This window comes from Camelus bactrianus, chromosome 3 (genome assembly GCF_048773025.1).
Source record: "Camelus bactrianus isolate YW-2024 breed Bactrian camel chromosome 3, ASM4877302v1, whole genome shotgun sequence".
In the NCBI taxonomy this organism is placed as follows: domain Eukaryota; kingdom Metazoa; phylum Chordata; class Mammalia; order Artiodactyla; family Camelidae; genus Camelus; species Camelus bactrianus.
The window spans coordinates 83,004,952-83,025,679 of record NC_133541.1 but is presented as its reverse complement, the minus strand read 5'-3'; the positions used below and the strand labels follow the sequence as shown (position 1 = coordinate 83,025,679).

At 37.5% G+C, this 20,728-nt stretch overlaps 1 long non-coding RNA gene across 4 annotated transcripts in view; it reads left to right on the top strand.

Moving 5' to 3' along the window:
* Nucleotides 1-20,728, top strand: part of LOC123613267 (uncharacterized) — a 381,851-nt gene that overhangs the window by 179,989 nt on the left and 181,134 nt on the right. For all 4 annotated transcript variants that reach the window (XR_006720624.2, XR_012505599.1, XR_012505598.1 and 1 more), the window contains one exon: nucleotides 7,500-7,581. This is a non-coding gene — a long non-coding RNA (uncharacterized LOC123613267). The remainder of the gene's footprint in view (nucleotides 1-7,499; nucleotides 7,582-20,728) is intronic.

Here is a 20,728-nt window from a genome sequence, read left to right as displayed (position 1 = left end):
TCAATATTTTTATTATCAGTGCTTTGAATTCTTAATCTACTAAATTGTTTTTTCTGTTTTATTATTTATTCATTAGATGCTTTCTCTTGCTTTTTCAATGGAAACCAGCTTCTCTTCCTTTTCATTTTGCTCAACTCTTTTTGCCTTGATGAAACACTTACCTATTGTGGTTTTGAAGATTTTTTTTTATGTCCCTACACTGACTCTTTGTGCTCAGTACCCTTGGTAGGAGAGCTTGATTTGGACATGGATGCAAGTCATGTCTTTCCTCAGAGTGTATTGGTAGCTGTCACCTTGGTAGTGGGTGTAGCTGGAGATGGACAGGCTAGAGCTTCAACTGGGTGTGAGGTGAGGTTTCCCCTCTGTTCAGTGACCATCACCACTCTGTCAGGAGCCTGATCCCAAGTTGTTGGAGGAGAAGCCCAACAGGGCTGGGTATGGCCTTAGCTGGCTCTGTTCTCTTCAAGTGTGTTTTCTCTCCCTGTACTGGCACTCCTGCCTCAGGTTGGGGGAGGTGCAGGAGCAAGTGAGGCCCATGTGGGCTATTGTCCTGTGTTGGCTCCAGACACAGGTCCAAGCTGTCTCTGATAATGCTGCCTGTGTAGGCAACTGCAGTTGTTTCCTTTGCTCTGCTCAGACTCAGCCTCAGGTGCAAGTTCCTTTTGTCCCTCACAGCCCATCATTGCCCCCAGCCTCTGCTACCCCTGCCCTATTGTGGAGCTACACTGCAGGGCTGTGGGCACCCACAAAGACTCTTGGTATGAACTGGTGGGTGAGCTATGCTGGTGCAGCTGCTGTCAGAGATCTGGGATGCTTCTGATGAGCTGCTTGCTTTAACATCAACATTGGCTGCCACTTCCCTACCCAGGTTCCACTCCAGAACAGGTCACATCTGTGTCCCATAGCTGAGTATTCTTGCTGATCATGGGTGCCCCAGAAGCAGTGCTGCACTGTAACATGGAGTAAGTGAAGCTGGATTGTTTGCTTGGCTTGAGCTACTAGAAACCTGGCAGCCACTAGAGCAGACCTCCCTCTGCCCTTCCTGGTGGTAAGCCAGCACCCCTGTACATCTCCTCAGTGGCAGATTCCAAGTATCCTGTAGCCCTCCTGTTAGTCCTGGAAGCCCTCCAAATGGCCAAGGGGCTTGTCTCCCCTCATAGGACCCCAGGGCTGTGGTACTCAAACAATGGCTCTCACCACTTACTCCCCAGGGCGAGTGTCTGCCCAAGTATTCTCCCTTTTCCTGTGGTTCCCCTGCCAGGGGTGTAGTTCCCAACCTGATTGGTTTTCTTTCCTTCTTATCCGCTTGATTACATGTGTGTATTTCTTACAGCCTTGGTTGTATAGGAGTCCTTCTGGAAGGAGTCCAGTTTTCAGTGAGAATTGTTCCATATGTAGGTATATTTTTGATGTGTTCATGGGGGGAGATGAGCTTCATGTCCTCTTATTCCACCATCTTGATTGATCAACTATATCACCTTGACTGTTTCTATAAAATGCAACACATCTCACTTTAAAAAATCACAGTTACATGCATACATTATTATAATGATAATACTCTAAGTGAATTAATAGGACTCATCTCTACACCTGTCCTCTGGATCTTAACCTCTTACAGATTCTCTTTGAATTATTATTTTTTCTCCAACTTCTCTGTCTACTGATGTTTACATTCTTTACCTTATTTTAAATAAATTACTTCATCCCTCAGCATAGTCATCTTTTCATATTTTTATCCAAAATTTTAAGAGTAATTGTTACTCTTGATCTACCTACCTTATTTCACTCACTGTTTCACTGATACAACTCTCAATGAGGTCACCAATGACCCTTTATATTCTGAACTTAAAGGACTTTTTAAACCCAGTATTATCTTCTGCATAACAGTTAACATTGATGACCATTTGTCTCTTCTTAAGATATTATTTCCTTGATGTCTGTGACACTACCATCATCATGTTTTCTTCCATCTCTGTGATTGCTCCTTCTTAAGCCTCTCTTTATTCACATCAGATTCTTTTATTTTTTTCTTTCTAGACAATCCCTTTTCACACCAATGGCAAAAATTCCTCTTTGTGTCAGAAATCCCTGTTGAGTTCAAAACCTTTTTTACTTACTTTCCTGTTAGATATCTCCACCTTTCTCGTATTGAAACTGTCATTTTCCTCTTGTCCATTTGCGACCAACCTATTCTATCCTTTGTTTCCAGTCTCAGTGAGTATCAACATGTTCATTTGTCCAAGAATAACCAGGAATCAAGTTTGATTTTTGTGTCTCTGTTACATCTCCCAAGTTCAATCATTCACCAAGAGTTTTTTTTCCCCCCACTCCTTTATACTCACCCAATTCTGTCCACTTATTTCCAATTTCACTGTTACAACCCTAGCTTAGGCAGTCATAACTTGATATCTCTTACCCTATCCCTCTGACTCTTCTGTTGACCACTCCAATCTATTCTTTATATTCCAGTCAAAATGATTTTTTCTAAAATGCTAATCTGACCATGCTATCCTCATTTGTAAAAATCTTCCATAACACCTATGCCACGTTTGGACTTAGGATCTTTCACATTTTCTGCTTCCTAGAGCTCTTTTGTACCTGCTCACTTTTCATGGATTGTAGACGTTGCACAGGTGCCATTCAGATTCCTTTTCTATCATCACTGGAAAACACCAGCTCACAGCTCAAGTCGCTGTGATAAATGGCAGAGGGCTAGATCACCTTTTTTCATAGACTGCTTTTCTGTGACCTGCTGGGCAAACCTCAAGCTACACCACATTTAAAATGAGACCAAAATCATTTGAACTTTGACAAAACATCTCTTAAGAGTCCTACCTGCTAACTTTAGAGTGCCATTTATTTTGATTAAATACCGCTTTTGAACCTGCAACCTTCTGTTATTCTCTGAGAGGCAGCTCTTGACTACATTTTGCTGAATGATAGCAGCGTGTGCCACACTAGACTTTTCTTTGCCTTGTTTCTCTTTACTAGACTTTTCTTTGCCTTGTTTCTCTTTACAGACTAAAGCCGGTCTGTTTCTGGAGGTTACCTGTCCATTGACAGGACACATTAGGACCCTAGGATGATGTCAATCCATTCTCTTTATCCTTCTCCAAGTAGGAATGTATGGACTCATTTTTACTTGCAGTGAGAATCACCAAATGATGACTATTTTGGAGGGGGGCTACATAATCTGATCTTTAAAAGGCAAATCTGTATGTTTATATTTTTCAGATTTGTATAGCTGCAGTTGAATGTGTGGTGACAAGCTAAAAACATATCTTTTAAGACTGATTTTTTGTTTACTCTTAAAACTCAGGGTTTTAAATCAATGTTTTTAAACAATTCTAGTTACACTCCAGTGCAATAGCAAAGCCCAAGGAAAAGCTCAAAACAACTCAGCTTTCACTTATTGATTTACAAATTAAGTAGCTGATCCTATAAACAATGCATAGAGCCATAGTGTGACTCAGATATCGCTAAGCTTTAACTTTTGCTTTTAATAGCCTGATATAATGATATTCTGCTAGTTTATAGTGTTAAAAAATGTTTTAGAAGTCATTTCTCCTCACTATGGAAAGTAGAAAATACCAAAAAAAATTAACTAATATTGAAATTTTACATGCTCTATGTGTTAAGGGTAAGGCCTGTTAACTTTTTTAGTGCTGACTTTTAGTTATATACAGTTTCTGTCACATGATATGTATTCCATAAGTATAATAAATAGTTGATGAATAAATGGAGCAATGTATATAAGTAAAAAAAAATAGTACTTTCTCATGTCTTAAAGTAGTCCCTTAATACGACATCAACAAAAGTATACTGTCCATTATATAAACAATCATTTTCTATAGGCAACATTTTTTCTATGATTAGGCATCCAAATAATTCCTTATTATAAATAAATGCAAATATGAAATACCTTGAGTAAACATTTTACCTGCACTTTTTAATAGTGATTTCCTTGTCTGATATGTGTTATTTATATCTTTTAAAAAGTTGTTGATAAATATTATCAAATTGCTCCTCAGATTGACTGTATTTAATTCATACTGCCAGCAAAATTGCTGAGAATATGTTGCATAGTACCATTGTTACATTAAACTTTATTGTTTTAAAATGTGAATTTCATAGAAAAGTCATTTTATATTATTTCAATAAAAATTTTTTTTTAGTAATAAGGCTAAACAGTTTCATTTTACCAGCACTTTTATTTTTTGTGGGTATTCTATGTGAACCTATTGACAAGATTTTTTTTCTAACACTTACTGAACACTCTTTTGAAAGTTTTACATGTATTGATATAGTTGATCTTCACAACAATAATGTGCTACTCCTACAATGCCCATTTTACAGATGAAGGAAATAGATAGCTGGGATGATTTCTGATGTTATCTAATAAGACATAATAAGATATTTTTCTTACTGATTTGTATAAACTCTTTACATATTAAGAATATTAGCCAGATAGATGAATGCAAGACAAATGATTGCATGTTATACAAATTATCTTTTGCTAGTTTGATCAATACATTTATTTTGTAAGTTCAATCATTATACCATCAAGTTCATTGAAAGGTTAAGTTTATACAATTATTTATTTGTATATTATCCCAGTATTTTTGTTCTGTTTTATTTTGTTTCTTTGCTGCTTTTGTTTATAAGTCTTATCCATTTGGAAATAATGTATTATGTTAAAAGAGAATCTCACTCTATTGACTCTTAATAGCAAATTCTCTACTGATTTGTGATGATTCCATGAAGTATACTGAATATATGTACATCTCCATCTTCAATCCAATGAGAAAATTCTTTTTTCTCTTATCATATATGATCCATTATGAAGTATCTCAATATATACTATGCTTTCTTACACAATAGTATAAGTATGTACCTAATATTTAACATTTATTTGTTTCATTTAAAACCTTTTAGTTGATATTACTTATGAGTAATTCCAAAAAAAGTCAATATATGATATATATATCTTTTATGGACATGACTTATTCTTTAATTTGTGATAGCTCTTTCATGCCTCAGTTATGTCTTACTAAGCCAAGTCAACATTTATTTTATAGCCAGCATCTAAGTGGATGTGAGAATGCATGGGGCTGTGAAAGTTTTACATGGCAAATAGGATGTCACTAAAGGTAATATTCTTGCAAATTTCAAGACATTTAAACATTCCTTCCAGTGTTATTTAATTGGGTTTATTTGATCAGTAGCTATCTGAAAGTTCTGAATCGTGCTGTTATTGTGACTGTTCACAGTATTTCTCACTGACGCTGTGTAAATGACGCTCATTATAGCTCAACTAGGGTGGACTGGGATCATACGTAGTGTTTTTCATGCAATAAGGATGAAAAGTGCTTCATTTATTGTCTGCCTCATGCTAGATATTATGTTAATTATGCTTGGTTTTTTATATGTAAACTTACATCGCTTTCATGACTGCTGTGAAACCTAGATATATTGGTAGATGCAGAAACTGAAATTCATAGAGGTCAAATCACTGTTTGAAGGTCCCACAGCTAGTAAGTGCTCAAGCCAGCATTTGAACATACGTGTCTGAATCTTTTCTCTGTGCCTAATGGAATATTTAAATAAACTGTTGGTGTCTTCTTAGACTCTCTGGTTAGTTTCATTAGTATTTATGAATTATTAAATCACTCTCTAAGATGAAAATAACATGAAGCCTGAAGACGTTCCCATGTGAAAAGATACTTAGTTTTCTTTTTTGCTTTTTTTCAACATGTCTAATAAAAGCATAGACACCATGAATCAAATGGGAGTTACCCATGCTAACTTTCAGCAATTTCTCTAAAACATTCTCCAATTTGCTTTATTCTCCCTTGGTGATAAAGATTTAACCTGACAGAATGCCACCAGAACAAACAACAATTCAGTGATGTTTACATGAAATGACTTGCATACCTAGGTTGCCCTGGTCTTAGATGACTAATGAAAGAGGAGCTTTCATAACAAAACTATTGGGAGAGAATTTGTAATCTATATTATTGAGGTGGCTTAGTGTTTTTAACACAAATGACCTAACCCAATAGAAATTAAATATCTGTGGTGAGTTGATTGGTGTCTCTCAAGTTATAAAGTTAAGGAACATGTATTTTTGAACACTGTACTGTTTTTGTTAATTTTTACAAATTACATAAAAACGTAGTTTACTCTGATATCATTTAATTCTTACTTCCTTTCATCAGGTAAACTTTCTAAATGATGGAGAGGTTATACAGGGAATATAAAAAATGTATTTATTGCGAATATAGATGTTGTGTGTGGTTGTGTGTATGCATATGTGTCTGCTCAGTAGTGGTGATCCAAATAACAGTATGGATCTTGGACCGTCTTTTTCATACTTATCTTCTATTTTGCCCTAATTCATATAGGTGGGGCAATCACATACGGTACTGTGAGCCCGTGGCTTGAATGAAGGAAGCAAGACAGTTTATCTCAGCAAAAAAACACTAAAGTGGAAATTTCAACATTGTTTTCTTACATGATACCAGAAAGAATCATTTCAGGTGATCTCAGATTAAGTGGGTTATCACTTCCAAATTATCATGATTCTCACACAATGGAAACATTTGACTTAATGCGCTGTTGGAGTCCATCAGCACAGTACAGTATTTGTTTGAGGTGACTTCTAGAGTAACATTCCTCTTTCCTACATTTTCTAGTAGTCAGTGTCAAACCTCACATTCTCCACTGATGTTTGATTTTTGTTAGGGATGCATAGGAGGCTTGAATTGAAAAAACTAAAAACTACTCACATAAACGGTGCCTTATACACAAAGAACTTTCAAGGTGGGCTGGCTGGAGATGGTTGTCATATTTCAAAATACAGTAATCTACAACTAAATGAAGCACCTATATTTGAATACTTAGCCTCAAAGACCGTCTTTCTTCCTTCAATTTTTTTTCTCTCTCAGTCCTTTTGAGTGTTCTTATTTTGGGAAGGAATTAGAGGAGAGTTCTGGGAAGGTGCTCAAGAGAAAATGTCTGCACAACAATCTGGCTACTAGTAATGAAAATTTGGCATCTCCCAGTGAGATGCTCCGTAATACGCAGAACAGGGAAGTCTTTCCAGAGGAGCTTGTGCTTTATCAACACAGGATAGTTTCCATGTCTTGCAATTTTAAACAGCACTTAAAATGGAAACATTTTTATTGCCATTCTTTGCATTTTATTTTGGTACATCTCAAATAGTGTGATTTATGATATGCAACACAATTCTGCAAGGTAATTATGTTTACGTGGTACATATACGAGCTCCTGGTTTAGTTGTCTGGCACAGAATTCACGTACATGCTCAATAATTTTTCGTGATGTGGAGAATCAGAGAAGTCTTACCCTTTGAAAGCTGACAGGCTTGTTGGTGCCTCTCACCTGTGTGCTGCACAGGCACCCTCTGAACACCGGAAGCATGATTACATGCACAAAGGCTCCCTTTCAGTGTTTTGTTTTGTCTTGTTTTGTTTTAGATCTGGGGCTGAGGAACCTGTTGTTGCTTGCAGCGATGCACCGTCACTTCCTCAATGACTCAGCAGTACTACGCAGCATGAGGTACTGTGACTTTTTTTATTCTTCTCACATGTTGGAACATAAGATGGCTTTTCTGGAGAGAGACTGCGTTATTCGATCCCAAGCCCTCAAGTGCTTTTGAAATGCTACCATTGTTGGTCCTTGGGAGAGGAAAAGGACGACCACAGGCACCGTCCCCCAGGGAACCTCTTGTTGCCCCCCTGTTCCTCTTTAGGTGAATGTGCTAATGACTTTTCTTTAAGAGCAGAAGTTGGGAAGGCCATTAATGGTCTAAGATGTCAGGATTAGAAGTGTTGTGAAAACATTGTATCTGCTTAATTCTGACTTTTTTGGGTCACAGAACCATGAAGAAGACAGAATGGGCCACTTCTTCTGTATAGTCTGATTTAGTTCTTGGAGCTGATACTTCCTTCTGCCTGTCTTGCTTGTCGGTTCATTAAAGTAGGCATTGGCTTTGTTAATTCGGTTTGTTTCCTCTGAATTTATTAGTGCCTTGTTTTGTTCTACTAAGGTGGCAGATTTTTGTTGCAGTTTTTCACTGTCTCATCAGTAAAAAGTACGTTGGGATGTAAATTGGCTTTAGCTGGGAGTTGACTCACCAAGAAAAATTGTTTTTGGATATAAATATGGCTTGGCTGTGAATTGGCCCAAGTATGAATTTCACATTATTTTAGAAAACTTTTGTTCTACCGTGAAATACTAAAGGTATAAAACTATCAATAAAATGTTTAATTCTGTTCAACTAAATTGACTGTATGATAGGCAATTATGTGCCCAACTTGTATGAACTTTCAAGTTTAGCATAGGTGTGAGAGACATGAATTACTTTGGAAAAACCGTGTATATGGTTGGTATGCCTAACGTTACATATCCTTAATGATTAGAAGAGTACGTAATAGAGAGTAGTATTAGTTATCAAAATAACATGTTTGTTGATTCTAATTTTTGCACATTTTCTGAGACCATGTTGCAGTGTGTATTTGTTGTACATGTGTAATGTCCTAACATCTCCCTTTCCATCCCTGTTCCTAACCACTGACCACCTGTTTTAAAATTTATGGTTTATTTTCTAACTGTTGGTGTCATGTAACATGCTGATGATCATGACAGAAAAATTCTGTGGAAGCTCAAAAAGCAAACACTACATCATCATTAGGCTGAAAATACTGAAGGAGGGTTTGCAGAAGAACCCTGCGCCTCAGATACAGAGATGGTTGTGACAGGGCGGAGAAGTAGGAAATAACTACTCCAGACAGGAATAGGAGCAGGAACAAAAGCCTTGATTGTTGGAATGAACATGATACGATTGGAAGGTGTGGAGATGGATTACCTGCAGTAGAAGGTGATTCCACAGGAGTCATGGAGGTCATAGGCAAAGCAGGTCCTGATAATGGAATATGGGCTGGGGGTACAGGATTGGGTGTTGGAAAAGTTCGATGTGTTAAGAGAAATCTCTTCACAGACCTCTGAATGGGGAAGCAGTACTCCTAAGCAGTGTTTCTGCTTCTCTTGGTCACTTGAAAGTTAGGCAGAAGTTTCTTGGAGAAGTATCTGGACACAAGAAAAAGTAAGAGAAAGAAGATATATTTGGGTTCATACACACATTTGATCATTTGTTTGTTTGTTTTGAGGGGGGAGGTAATTAGGTGTATTTATTTATTTATTTAGAGGAGGTGCTGGGGATTGAACCCAAGACCTCATGCATGCTAAGCATGCACTCTATCACTTGAATTATACCCTCCTTCAGGCTTCATACATACATAGCTATAAGGTCTGTCTCAGGTCAGATAACTTTTGAATAGTAGGCACATGTGGCATAAACCCTTGGTCGGAAACACTGTAAATGTTGAAGTATTCAAGGGGCAAGTACGTAAAACCATGACTGTGGGCTGGACATTCAAATAAACTGAGCCACTAGATGTGTGCAAAGTTAAAGGAAAAGGTGATAAAGGAGAAAACAGGAAGAACAAGGTACTATTTTATAAAGATCTAGTTCAGACATGAAGATAGGGATAGAGGACGGAAAACCCAAGCACAGCAATGGAGTAAGCATATTTTGGGTCCTTGAAGACAAGTGCTCTAGCTTATTCCTTTTTGAAAATCACAAATAATGCTTTGAACCTTGAAGTCACTCTGTTTCATACTTGTGAATGGTAAATGAATGAAAGAAGCCTTTTCATTAGTAACTGATTAAAGTAGAATTCAAACAAAAGTGGCTGCCAAGTGTTGAGATGGAATGACTAAAGAATAGGAAGTATTTGAAATGGATTAGTGTGGTGGGAAGAATAATTATCTTCAAAGTCGTCTATTTACTTGTCCTGGAACCTCTGACTATGTCACTGTATATAGCAAGAGAGAATTAAGGCTGCATGTGGAATTTAGGTTGCTAATCCGCTGGCTGTAAAATAGGGAGTTTCTTTTGGAGAATCTTGGTCGGCCTAAAGTACTCACAAGTGTCCTTATAATGTGGTAGAGAGAAGCAGTTTCCATGTCAGTGATGCCATGTAAGATGGACATGACTGGCTGTTACTGGCTTTGAAAATGGAAAGAGGCCATGAGCCAAGAAGTGTGTGCAGTTTTTAGAAGCTGCAAATAGCAGAGAAACAAGTTCTACCCTAAAGCCTCCAGAAGTGAACCAGCCCTGCTGACATGTTGGTTTTAGCCCAGGGAGACCCCTTTCAGACTTCTGACCTCTAGAATTATGAGGGAATACACTTTATATGTTACAGTAGCAACAGGAGACTAATTGAAGTTGTCAGGGGAAGATGTGTCAGGGTTTAGTAGTGGTATTTGGAATAATGACTCTGTTGTGATCATCCAGCTGGGGAGTCTTGGGGAAGTTGCTTAAATTCTTTGGGTGTGAGTTTCCTTACTAATTACTCCCTTGGCATCCAGCAAGACCTGTTCTTGGTTATATTGTTGCCTCTCTGACTGGTCTTTCCCTGGCTTCTCCTTTCTATCTCTTGACTACTCTTAAGTTGCTCATGGTCTTCAGCTTTCTGACTTCCTTATTTCTGATGTCCTTTTTAATAATTTGACTCTTATACTCTGGTAGTTCCAATTGGTACATGTTTTCCTAAATGAGAAGCACGTTTATCTACTCCACACACAATCTTTTTTCAAATTAACTTCTGTGTTTCCAAATGACTCTCTAGCTCCATTAGAAGCTCAGTTTGTCTGTAAAATAATTTACCTTGTTTTCCTTTCCCCCCAAATTCCTTTTAAACATTTAAATTCCATTTAAACAATTAAATACCTTTTAAGCATCTAAAACATCAATGCTTAAATCTTTTGGATAGTTAGATTGCATACATCTATTCTTTTCTCATCCTCCTCACTGAGAAGAAGAGAGCTGGAAAGGAAATTAACATTTATTAAACACTCAGCGTATGTCAGATATTGAAACAGATTTTTTCTTATACTTGAAATGGGGATTTTTTAAAATGTTAAACTCATTTACCAAGCTTCACTGTGCTTTTCCAAGCATTTAAGCGAAGTTATTCATCATTTCTGGAGGAGAGAAGATGCCACGTAGAACAGGGATTGGCAAACTTTTATCTGTAGAGGACCAATTAAGCTTTTTAAGACAAATATCGTCTCTTTCTCATGTTCTTCTTTGGTTTTTTGGTTTCTGTGGGCATTTTTTTTAACAACACCTTTTAAATTAAAATCTATTCTTAGCTCATGGGCCATTCAAAACTAGACTCGAGTTGGCCCACAGACGGGATTTGGCTTGCTCACCATAGTTTGCCACCTCCAACGAATAGGGTGTTGCTGAATTTTATCACAGTGACAAAATACCCTCTGCAGCTCAGACTTAGTTGAGAAATAAGAGTGTTTTTTTCCCCTTCTAAATTATAAATACTTCATTTCATTTATCGAGAATTGGTTCTGGCGAAACAGATTGTTTTTACTATTAGCTATGGCGTAGAAGAACAGATTTAAGAGATACTCCTAAAAGACAAGAAGGGGAAGTAGAAAGACCTTCTGGAGCTGAGAGGTGAAGCCAGAGGAAAGGAAAGAAATACAAATGCAAGGAGTTGGACATAAAGTGCTCTTCCTTTTTTTTTTTTTTTTTTTTTTAAATTTCAGCTGGAATCACAAGGGTAGGGGTGACAGAAACATCTAGAAAGCCTTGGAGGGGAAGATTTCAGAAGACAAGAGTTGTTATAGTCTCCCAATAGTCCAAGAAGATTACAGTTCATTAAAGAGGTACCTTATCCCAAAATATTTATCCCAAGAGGTACCTCGTCATCCTAAAAGTTCTAAAAATGCTGTAGAGCAACTTAGGCAGAAGGTGGCAGTAGATATGGCCTGAGATACCCTTTCTGACATATGCAGCTGCTGAGAGTCTTGTAGGAGATTTACAAGGACCCTCATGTCCTGGAGGCAAGAAGCTAAAGTACTGAAAGAATTGATGAGTAAGAAAAGGTCTGGTGTCTGAGACAAGGGGGCTTCAAAGCATCATAACAGTGGAATCTGTAAGGGACTATGGACTTCAAAAGCAGGCATAATTTTGATGCCCTGATAGACAAATTTAGCAGTAGGGCATCCAGGGACCAGGTCAGAGTGACTGTCTCCCAGTGAGTATCCATAGAACAGTGTGGTGGACATGACTACTTCTCAAGATTCAGCCAAGCATTATAATGGAATATACATGGCCCCAATTTTCTAATACTCCTTTCACCCTAAGGTGGGGATTATATCACCCTCCCCTTGAATCAGGTCAGATTCTGTGAATGCTTTGACCAACATAATGTGATGGAAATAACACTGTGCTAGTGTTCATACCCAGGCCTTCCGGGGCAGACAGATTTTTCTTCCTGTCTCTTGAAACGCTTACTCTTGGGACACACCCTCTGGAAGTCTCCATGTTTTGAGAAGCCCAAGCCACAAGGGGAAGGTAATCCAGTCACCCAGGTCAACAGGCTTAGCTGAGCTGTCACTCAAGAAGAGCCTTCATCCAGTAATGTGAGAGAGCCAGGTAGGGTAGGATGTCTAACCCAGTCAATCCCTTAGAGACACCTGTAAACTCAGCTGATTTCTGATTGCTTCTGTATAAGAAACCTCAAGTGATAACCCTCCACCAGAGCCTAGCTAGTCCACAGAGCCATATGAGACAGTACAATACAATAGATAATTGAAAGACAGACCAAGAACACTTCATCACTACATAGAGAAGAGCTCTGCTGTTGAATCACCCATACCAGGAGTAGAATTTTTTTGAGTGAGAAATAGCCTTTCATATATTAAGCCATTTAGATTTCAGAGTTAATTTTCCTACAGCCAAACATGTTTTCTCAAAAAAAAAAAATGTAGGTTTTTGAGCTCAGCAGTTATCAAAGTATGGTCTGCGGAACGGGGAGTCCCTGAGATCCTTTTAGGCAATCTACAAGGTCAAAACTATTTTTATATAATTCTAAGATACATTTTGATGTTTACATCAGTGGTGCAAAAGTGCAGATGGTCAAAAATGCTGGTGCATTAGCGTGAATCAAGCCTGTGGCACCAAACCCAAACTCCATGAATATTTTGTGCTACATGACAAAAGGGACTTTACAAATATAATTAAAGTTATCGACCTTAAGATAGGGAGATTATCCTGGATTTTCCTGGTGGGGCCAATCTAATCACACAAACCTTTCATGCAGGGAAATTTTTCTACCTAGAAGCAAAAGAGATGTGGCAGAAGAGGAGGTCAGAGGGGTTCAAAGTATGAGTATATGACAGGCAGTGCATGTCTGAAGATGGGGAGAGCAGAATGGCTAGCAATGCAGGTGTCCTTAAGGAGATGACAGCCTTCCTGGCTGACAGGCTATAAGGAGCCAGGGATGACAGGCCTGTAGTCACATGGAACTAAAGTCTGCCAACAGCTTGACCTGAATGATCCTGGAATCTGATTCTCCCCAAAGAGTCCAGAGAAAAGACCAGGCTGACCAGTACCTTGAACCAGCTAAGTCCAAGGGGCCTTGTAAACTGTACAACTGTAAGGTCATAAACTGGTGATAATTTATTATGACAACAATAGAAAACTACACACATCTGAAAAAAGTTATTTGCTACCTTAAGTTTGACAGATATTTCTCGTGAGGTCAGTGGTGGTATTAATGAATATTTTTGACTTTGTGTAGTGAATGTGTTAACCACGTGGAAGATCTGCATAATTTATTTAACCAATATTTTTCAAGAGATGTTACAAAACTGTGATTGAGTGGAAGAGCTATTCAAATTGCAAGATAAATTTGATACAAGAAGAGCACAAAATATTCATTGATAGGGTTTCAGATCACTTAAGGTACTGCTTTCTTTTAAGATGCTGCCACTTGAGTTGGGTTTTGTTACAAAATCAAAGAATTTCCACAATTACACAAAAAGGCTGTTGGAATACTCCTTCCTTTTCCAACAAAATATGTGTATGAAGCTGGATTTTCTTCAAATATTTCAACTAAAACAACATATCTCAGCAGATTGAGGGATTTATAGGAATCCCAGTATCTTCTATTAAGCCAGACATCCAGACATTAAAGAGATTTGCAAAATGTAAAGAGATGCCATTCTTATCACTAATACTTTTTTGAAAATATAGTCATTTTTTTATAAGAATATTACATGTGTTAATCTATAAACAGTATTTACTCTTATTTTAAAAATAATGTACATTTAACATTTTTTTCTGTTTTTAAGTCTAATTTGGTAAATATCAAAAGATGACCCATATAAACATATAAATAGTATAAACAACATAAATAAAAACCTTTTTTTTGTTTGTTTGTTTCTTAACAGTTTTTAATGTGAAAGGGATCCTGAGAAAAAAATGTTTGAGAAACAATACATTCATCAACACCCTAAAAATATAGCTTGCTTGTGACCCAGGGAGCCCACATCCTAGTTCTGTCAGAGGAGATGAGCTCTCCTCTCTGTACATGAAAAATTTTGAGGAAGAGGAGATGGGGGAAAGATGTTTTGAGAAGGAGCAGTCATCTTAGTTTTGAATTTGAGCTTTGAACGGTCTGAAAAATGAACCTGAAAAAGTCTGTCTTAAACCACAAGAGACCAAGTTTTCCTTCATTGGTCAGGTTAAGTTTTTACCTGCCTTGTACCATTACCCCTTTTATTATCAGCAAAAATAGAATCCAGAACATAGTCAACTCAAGTAAAAACTGGTACTTTACCTCATTTTATAAATGAGAAAACTGAGCAAGAGAGTTAGTTACTGGCACTCCTTGCTTCAGTAGCTCCCCATTGCCCTCTGAGCTGAGTTAAGACCCCTGTGCAGATGCTGCCTAGTGGCCAGTTTCTTGGCAGTGTTATCTGCCACCCAAACTTTGTACCCTGTGGGCTTTAGGTTCTATTCAAAACTGATGATTTTATGCTTCCTGAATACAGCAGCAAGTCCTGTGCATTTCTTTTCTGTCTTTAGAATAGCCTTTTCCTTTGGATACATCTGTGGATCTTACAGTTAAAGAGGACAATTCTTGTGTCACCTCTTGTCTGAAGCTTACTTTGACTAACTCCCTTAAGACCTCGCTCAAACATGATTAATTCCTTCCTTCTCTGTTTCCTGTAATATTTCATACTTACTTCCAAATGGTACTGTAAATTGCTTAGTGGATTTAGGGAGGGGGTGGAAATGAGGAAGCATGCTATTTGCCTGATTAATTGTAGAGTTCTCCTTTTCTACTTTTGACTTTCTATTGTGCTTTTATTTTTTCTGTATTCATCCCATCTGGCTGCTCTGTTCATGTTGGCGCAGAACTTTTAGTCCTCCTGAATATGTCAGTTGAGATACTGTTGTGCAGGATACTGAAGGCTTACTTTGAAATGGAAAAAGAGAAAGATTGTTTATTTTGTTTAATCTTGTCCACTGCACTATAAACCCTTGGAAGACAGGGTTCTATCTTTGTATTCCCAGTATAGTTCTTGGCACATTTAGATGCAATGCTGAGTAAGCATGTGGCTGATAAATGCCTGAGGGATAAAATGTTTGAGCTGGACCATCCCTCACTCTCTCGAAAGGTCCTTCCAAGTCTTTAGCTCTTTTTCTCCAAACTGCCTTTCTCATTTTTTCCCTTAATTATTCTTTATATTTCTGATTTTGTTTTATTTTGCTTTGTCTTTTTTAATCTAGAATTCTTTTATTTTCCCCATTTTTTTCCTGTGTTTTAGAACAAATAAATATACAGACTTCTGGATTTAAAATAACATCCAGTTTAGCAGCCTTCCAGGGGACTTTCTAGCCCCCATTTTCTCATCAGTGTGTGCCTGGAGAAAAGGAGGGAATTTCACATCACTGCCTTAAGTAGAGATGAACCAAGTACCTATTGCCATTATAGTGAAGATACATTAATTAATTGAAAAAAATTATTAGTGACCCATTCATGGTTTAAATGATTTCATGTTGATGGTGATGAGAATCATGACAACCATGATCAAACACAGCCACCAAATACACACTAAAACTGTAAACACTTAGCAGAGTATTGTTTTGAAATATATTGCAAACATAGGATCAAGAGAAAGGTTTTTCTCATTCAAATAATGGAAAAAAATTTAAATAAAAAGGAAAAAAACAAAAACAACCTAACCAACATAGAACCTGCAAACAAATATAGCACAGAGATAGGGAACAGAACCCTAAATATTCCGAGGAAGAGTATTTCAAAACTGATTTTCAGTATAATCAGGATGATATGTCTTCTACTAAGTAGAAGCAAAGATTTTGAAAAGGGATCATGTAAAATAAAGAATTGCAATGAGACAAAACCATGGTATAAATAAAGTCCTTATGGTGGGTAAAGAAGGGAATCTGACATTGCAAAAAATGAATTCAGGACAGGAAAATAAACTTAAGAGTAGAAATAAAAGATATCTAAGAAAGGAGATGAAAATGCAAAGGGTAGATAATGGTATCCAAACCACGATTTTTCTTGAAAGGTTCAGAGGAATTTCAATGGGGAAAATTTCAAACCAACAGTATTCACTGGGAGAGAAATGACTAGGTACCTTGTTCCTAGATCATGACTGGCACATCCTAGTCACTCAGTGAATATTTGCTGAATGGATGAATCAAGGAAAAATTAATAAATGATAACTAACCAAATGTTGTCAAATGATAGTCTGTAACCAAATAGGGCTGGCAGATATTTTTTTTTTTTTGGCCCGTGCAAGGTCACTTAAAGAAAAAAAAGTTAAGCCAACATTTAGATAGTATGACTTATTTAGATGTGTACAACATTCAGAATTGTAACTTCTCTTGAAAAAATTAGACTATTTGGCACACTTAGACCCCATTTCCAAATGGTACCTATTTCTTAAGTTTCAGGAGCAGCTGCTGCTGTTAGGTGGGGCCTGTGTTTTCTCTCAGGATCCACTGAACTGTTTACATTACTTGTCTAGACATTGGAGTTACTGGAGTTTATGACCCCTGCTTTACAGCAGAGAAAAAGAATCAGTAAGAGCCCATTAAAATGGCTTATAACAATGCGAATATATCTGAAGAGGTCACTGAGTCTAGACACATTCTGGCAAAACAATTAATTACAAAGATCAAGAATAAATTTTTGCAAGCATCTGCACTAAAAATACAGTTTACCTACCAAATAAGAGAGGTCAGAATGAATTCAGTTTTACTCTTAAGCAACAAATATGAGACAATAAAGGAGAAGTAACTACAAAGTTTCAAGAGAAGGTTTTACAATTACAAAGTTTATACTCAAACTGTTTTTCTGAATGCAACATTTTGTAGGGGAAACAAAGCCTTAAAAACACATTAGCAACATGTTATTGAAAAATATATATGTATACATACAATTTATACTCAGGTAAAGCTCATGAATGTTTTGCTTAATAGGATGGAGGTGAGAACTGAAGCCATTTAAACATAGAATTGCCTGAATAATTATTGCACACATGGCTATTTCAGTAAGTAGTAGTGTCAAAATAATTTCAAAAATAGGAAATAATAACACAAACACATACCCCAAACTCCAACTCTCATACTAACAAAAGTTAAAAAACAGACATGTCATCAAAGGGCAGTGAGAACATGCTGAGTTGTTAGTTTTATATAAAAAAGAGATTCAGCAGATACCAGTTAGTTTGACTTTGATAATCAGGTAAATTTAGATTAAAGGATGCTTTTGAAAAATTTAAAGCTGAATGATATATATAAAACATTAAGCAAATAAAGCAACACAATAATGTAACAGTGACGATCTTGCCTAACTAAAATGAGAACAGAAAATTAACCAAAAGAGAAGTATAATTATCTATAACCACAAAGCGTCTGCCGCAATGATCATGATAATTGTTACCATTTATGGAGTTTAAGATTTATTGTTGGATGTTGCAAATTGGGTACCTACTTTGTACTAATCGGTCCACTTCTATTGGCTAACCCATTAAATTCATAACATAGTCTTACGGATGTGGATATTATTACCCAGACCTCTAAAATGAGGAAGCAGTACTTGGGCAACTTGAAATAGTCCACCTGTCTAGTACTGGATAGCCTGAGAAAACAATCCCTGGAAACATCAGACTACCCTTCCCATTAAGTGACAATGTCTAATTCCCTAGAGACAATTCAATAGACAAACTCTGACTGCAGGTAGCAACAAATCAAGACTCCATTCACACTGAGGGGGTGAATATTTTCGAGTGACATTTCAAAAAGAGATTTGAAATTGCATTTGTAAGGAAAAAATGGAATTCTGTTAGTTTTAATTTTACATTTATTTTAAAGTCTAGTATTTTTATTTTTAAAAACATTTCAGTGAGTGTCTGTCTTGGGAGCAGGAACTATCATAATTTCAGCGCTTAGGACATGAACATAATGTTTATCTAGATCAGTGGTCTCCCAAATTGTGGTCTGACATCCCATGTCATTTATGTTCTAATCTCCAAGGGGAAATGATAAAAATGCAGGTGCCCCTAGCTTCTTGAATTGAGATTTCTGGTGGTGAGACTGGAAGGCTAAGGGTTTAACATGCTCTCCAGGTGACTTTAATGTACAGTGGAATGTGAAGACCACTATTTGGATGAAATTTAAATGACGCTGGGCTTTTTTCTGGCTGGGTAACACTTGCTGTAGCTTTTCTGTTTAGCCTTTTGGGTTGGCAGCTTCTATAGTAGTTCCCAGCTGATCTTCCCTCCTGGTGTTTACTCCCCTGTGTATTCTCCTCCCATTCACTATCAGCTGGACCTAGTGACTTGCTTCTGTTGGATGGGATGTGACAAAGTGATGGGACTTCACTTCTGAAATTAGTTTACAAAGAGGCAGTAGCTCGGGCCTGGGTGTGTTCCCTGTCTCTCTCCCTCAGATGTCTCACCCTGCAGGAGGCGAGCTGCCATGCTGTGAGGCCGACAAGGGAGAGGCCCAAGAGGGTGGGCCTGGGACAAGATTCTTCAGCCTTAGGTGAGCCTTGAGATGACGGTAGCCCCTGCTGGGAGTTTGACTGCCACCTCATCATGAGAACCTTGAGCCAGAGGCCCCCAGCTGCCCTGTGCCCTGATTCCTGACTGACAGAAACTATGCCGTAATCAATACATGTTCTTGTAAGCTGCTACCTTTCAGGGTAATTTGCTACAGAATACATAACTAATACTCCTTTAAGGCATAAAACACATAGAAGTGTTCATTTGCATCCTTGTGGTTCCAGCTATCTTTATATTCCTCTCTTTAGATTGTTATTTCCCCAGATTCTTCTGTCATGTCCTCTTCAGTATCCCTATGACGAGTTTGATCACCATCTAGTCATCTTTGACTCAAATTTCTATTTCCAGCCAGGTTAATTCCTATATTAGATCAGCCTGGAGAGCATACTTGATCTCTCACCTTTGAGATCTGGGTAGATGGGCACATGATCCTGCTATTTACCTCATTTCTGAATATCATTAAAATTCAACATCACATGTCTACATTTAAGTATATCCCAAGAGACTTTTGAAAGATGCCAACATAGTAGTCTCCTTTCAAGAGGTTGAGTTGCTCAGGCCAACTCAAGTTTACAGGATTAGAATTTACTTGAGAGTCATTCACATAAAGCTGATAGTTAAATCTGAAAGAGAAGGTGAACCCTCTAAATGTGAGAATGCAGAGGCTAAAAAAAAAAATTTGCTGTAGTGTGTGTGTGCGTGGTAGGGAGTTATAATAGTTTTGTAAAGCTAGTCTTTTTGTTACCTAACCGTTCTGTAACATTTGCTAACACCATCTAATTTGTAACAACCAGCATGTAAACTTGATTTAGGAAAGCTTTATTACCACTAGCCTATTTACTTTCCTGGGATATTGAAGAATTTCTCTGGGTAGCCAGAATCCTAAAGAGGAAATCCATTGAAAGGGCAATAAGATGATGTAGAGGGCATAGCACTCTCCTTTAAATTTTCCTTAAATCCGCTGAGCTGTGGAGACTGCATCCAATGTACTCTGTTGTGGCTTGAGCCTCTGCTGGGAGTACATGATTAACAGTGCTGTGAAACAATGCTGACGAGGACTCTGGCCAAGAACCTCGGTGTAGTATATGGTAGCTAGACAATGACTTTGCCTGCTGATGCCAAATCAAGTGATGTGCTCTGTCAAAACTACTAGTCAAGCCGTTTATTTGCCATTGGGGAGAGAAAATGACCTGAAGATTGCCTGGATTTTACAATTTACAACTGCCTCTCCTGGCACCGTCAAGACAGACTTACTGCTGGAGCTCTGATTTTCAACCTTTCATTCCCTAAGCTAATCGTTCGTGTTAACACCGTAGGATTGAAAACATGGGCTTTGAGGTCAGAGGACCCACCTGGGTCAGTATTCTGGCTCCATCACCTACTAGTTCTGTGTCCTTGGCTAGAATATTTGAATTTTCAGTCCCAGTTTCCTTACCCGTAAATGAGTATCATCATAGTAACTAACTCCTGAGGGGGAGTGGGTAGTAAAGATAAAAGGGGAATATATCTGGAAAAATCTTAAAACACTGCGTGTTTTAAAACATAGCACTTAACAAATGTTAACTATGAATTGTTTTACTATTATAAATATTATTAATAGCTCTTAATTTGATAAAATCATACATAAGATCTAGTGAAAAACCCTTTCTCTAACCAATCATGTTTTAATTCCGCTTGTATTTACTTTCTTTTTTGTTGGTTTGTTTCTTTTTTTAACTTGAAGTATAGTCCA